Source organism: Palaemon carinicauda, chromosome 38 (genome assembly GCF_036898095.1).
Source record: "Palaemon carinicauda isolate YSFRI2023 chromosome 38, ASM3689809v2, whole genome shotgun sequence".
In the NCBI taxonomy this organism is placed as follows: Eukaryota; Metazoa; Arthropoda; class Malacostraca; order Decapoda; family Palaemonidae; genus Palaemon; species Palaemon carinicauda.
Window position 1 is genome coordinate 64,344,467 of NC_090762.1, and position 4,476 is coordinate 64,348,942.

Here is a 4,476-nt window from a genome sequence, read left to right on the forward strand (position 1 = left end):
GCAATAACAGAGGAAGTCTGGCTTCCGTTGGAGTCATCGAAGAAGTGATTCGGTTTTTAGCGAGGTCATCTACAGGTCTTCGCTTTATAATTAAAAATCATTTATAAATACAGTTCTTGTTTTCGTGATAAAGAAATATTGTACTTAGCACTAGATGATCCAGGTAGCCGGTCACGGGAGCCCCCTTTTCTTAAGAAATGAAAGCTTGACTGTTAAACCTAGGCTTTTCAAGAAAAAAAAAAAGCTTGACATTTAAATTTAGGGTTTCAAGAAAGAAAAAAATTTGTTAAATTTTGGGGTTTTCGAGGAGAACGTTTGACTGTTAATTTTGAGGTTTACGAGAAAAAAATTTGACCGTTAAATTGGGGTTTTCGAGAAAAATAAAAAAAAAGTTTGACTTAAATTTAGGGTTTACGAGTAAACAAATTGACGGATAAATTTGAGGTTTTCGAGGAAAAGATTGACTGTTGAATTTGGGATTATCGGGAAAAACTATTTGACTTAAATTTGGGGTTTTCGGGTGAAAAAAAAAATATGGTTAAATTTGAGGTTTTCGTGAAAAAAAAATGACTTAAATTTGGGATTTTCGAGGAAAAAGTTTGACTTAAATTTGGTATTTCCGAGAAAAGTTGGACTGTTAAACTCGGCATATGGGTGGGGAAATATATATTTTGTCAGTTATCTTTATTTCAAGGTTTCCTTCATTATTTTGCTTTTTACAATTTTTCCTACGATGGTCCTCTTGCTCAAAAGTGAAAAACTATTTGTGATTCAACATTTGATAGCCATGAGCATTGGTGTCAAACCCATTTTAATTTTAAAAAATATCGAATAGGGTCAATATGAACTCTTATCTCCTTCAATGGTCAAGTAGTTAAGTTTAAGTTTATTTTCTTTCTGTTTTTATGTCTTTATTCTCGAGTCAGAGTTAATTTGAAGTTATGAACTATTTGTGGCTGAATACATGGTAGCCATATGTGTTAGTTTTGATATAATTAGCCGTTGGTTAAAAAAATCTTAATCGAGAGATAGAGTGAGTTATGTTCAGTGATGACATGATTTATAACATCATTCACCTTTCGCCTATTTCCCTTAACTCGGAAGTTGTCGCTTTTAAATATATTAAGGTTTTATTTCATAGAAAGGAGAGACATTTCTTAGGAGCATTTCACTCTTATTCTCTGATTTGAAGAGATCTTCTCTATACGGCTGCGGTTCCTGGTTCCTGGTTCCTTATTGCTCACTCCGCAAAATAAGTTTACGGGCACTCTATCTCTTTATAGATAGGTGCAAAGCTTCTAAGCTTATTCTTATTATTATTAAGTTTATATCACCTGTGCTTTAGATAAATTAATATCATAATGCGATTTTCAATCTTTACTTTTATTCCCTTCTACCTTGAAATTAGATAGGATAACACCTTGCTATCATCAGTTTTGGCAACCTATTGTGGTCAGTTTGGACTTCTTAAATTCTTCTTTTATATGCATTGCCCTACTTATAAATACAGCCAGATCCCTGCTAGGATTTTTCAGCGTACCTAAACTTATTTCTACATTCTTTAGCTGTCCTAATTTTGGGCATAAAAATAAATGTTCAGTAGTATCTTCTTCATCTTTGCACAAGTCACACAAGTTATCTTCATATTTTCCCCTGAAATTTGCTTTTAAGTTGAGCATATTTAATCTTGCTTTCATCACAAGGGATGCCTTATCCAGATTAATTTCTCTGATATAAGGCAGGGGGCCATTTCCTTTAATAAATCTTAATTTTTTCATAATCTTTTTTCTTCAATACTTCGAAAGTGAGACTCGCTACTTAACAAGAACAATTACTATACAGTCGCAACCTTTGTAAATTACCATCATTACAATAATCACAAGATAATTTGTAGTTATTCTGTATTAATATCAAGAAAAATTATAAATCAATTGCCAAAATTTATGTTTTTAGAGTAAAGATGATGGGGAAGTTCTAACAATATTTTTTTTCTAAACTATAGTCATATCCGGACACAATGTTAATGGAATTAGTTTTCTATGAAGAAACTGCTTCACTGTTACACTTTTATCTAGTGATTGCGAATGTCAGTGCATATTAAATTCATTTTAAATAAGAATACAATTAACTTAGAGAGAGAGAGAGAGAGAGAGAGAGAGAGAGAGAGAGAGAGAGAGAGAGAGAGAGAGAGAGAGATAGAGAGAGAGAGTTTCTAAAAATACAATGGCAAACCATCAATAATTTCAAGAGATTTCAAATGAAGAGGGTCTCAACTATAACTTCATATATATTATTTCAATGGAACTAGATCAGTGGTTCCCAAACTTCTTCCAGCGGCGACCCCATTTTAGCTTCACCATAATTTTAGCGACCCCACTCAAATATCAAGGCTATATTTATATTCTTTTTTTTTTTCCAAATAAAAAAAATAATTGATTAAGGTATACTGTTTATCATTGAATAGCAAAAACTACAAAATGCACTTATATATATGATGATATAATTAATTTATACAACACACTATATAATATAATGTTATTGATATGAGTAACAGAAACATTACAATGATAATAAACAGTGATGTTTTTCATGTGATGCTTAGAACTGCTTTTCCATCGCCAGTATCTCAATCCGCAGTGATGTTTTCGATAAAGCACAACGTAGTTCATCATCAGCATGGAGATTAGGTCTCAGCTTCGACTTTATTCAAAGTAAAGATGATATGATCACCTCACACATATGTCGAAGAAGAGGGCATAGCATTTTAAGCATACCTTCAGACATATTTGGATATCGACGTAACTGCACTATCCCAAACTGAATCTCTGTTAGGGAATCAAAGTCAGATCTAATAAGATCAATAAATTCCTATTGATATCTTTCAAGAACATTTCTAATTGTTGCATCAAATGGTTTAGTTGAGGTAAGTTATGGGATAACTGAGGTTTTTCTGGACGATATTTGCTAAATTCCTCTTTTAAAGTCTCAAAAAAGTAAGATCTGCAAACTTTGAAAAAATTTTTTGAATGGAATATCAGTATCATTTTCTTAAAAAATGAATTTAATGTGCGAAAAATGTATAAATTTCTCTTTCACCCTTTACTCCCAAAGATCCAGCTTCATTTGGAAGGCATTTAGTTTTTCGGCAAAATCAAGAATGCCGGAATTTTCTTCCTGAAGGGGAATATTAAGGGAATAAAAAATCGTGAAAAAATCTACTAAGTATGAAGTTTTTGCCCAATTATTCATATCACCTATGAAACTCGTAAATTCTGTTCTTCCTTGCCGAGATAAGAATTCTCTCACCTCAGTATTTAACTAAAATAATATATGCAAAGGATTGCCTTTTGGTAGCTACATTACTTCAGTTTGCAACAGAACTTCGCGCTTAGAATCCATTTTTTATGGCAGACTTTAACAAATAATCAGTTGTTCAATGCATTTGACTATAAAGTTAACTGCTTTAACAATGTTTTTGCAGGAAATACTTGATGTATCATGCAATAAATTCCAACAGCTTCCGGAGAAATATTCTTTACCTGATCTACAACCTAGCATAGAAGGTGCACCGTCAGTACATCTATCACCGACATTTTCTCACATCAATCCATGTTTTTTTTTTAAGAAATTATCCTATTTTGTTTCAATATACCACAGCTTTGGTTGTTTCTAATGTTCTGCAAGAAAGAAATTCATCTTTAAAATCCCTATTATTTATATATCGCACATAACCTAATAATTCAGGAAGATTACCTATATATGTGGATTCATCAACTTTTAATGTGAAGAGATCAAGAGGAGATGTACAGTATGATTAAAAAGTGTTATAATTTCCAAGGATTTAACTTCCTTATATTTGATTATGTCATGAAGGATGTCTTTTGCACAAGGTAAAAGTAATTCCTCACCAATGACATTCTGTGTTTTTTGCTTTAGCAGTTCTCAAAAATACGATATAGAACGCCAGTAAAGCAGATTTACTTTGTTTTGGAATTTCAATCGCTCACAAGACGAGATTTTTTTAGATCCACAGACTTATTCTTGAAAAACACCAACCTTTCTTTACTGATCTTTGCATTTTCGAATCAAAATTATGGCTTAACTTATCCTGCGTCATTGATTCTCCTGAGAGCACTTCACAGCACATCACAAATTGTTTTTGTTTTTTCCTGCTGAGCTAATGCAAGTATAACCGATGTTAATGCACTCTTTCATATGTTTCTGCTTTCCTTTGTTGTTTGCCATTGCCATAATTGCAACAACATATTGTAAAAACAAACGAGAGAGAGAGAGAGAGAGAGAGAGAGAGAGAGAGAGAGAGAGAGAGAGAGAGAGAGAGAGAGAGATTAAAATCAGTCAATTAAGACTTGCTAATGATAGCTATGACAATAGTAGTAAAAAGGCTATGAAAACATAATCATAAACACATATGTGTCTGCATTTGTGTTTTATATATATGTATGTAGTTTACACGCA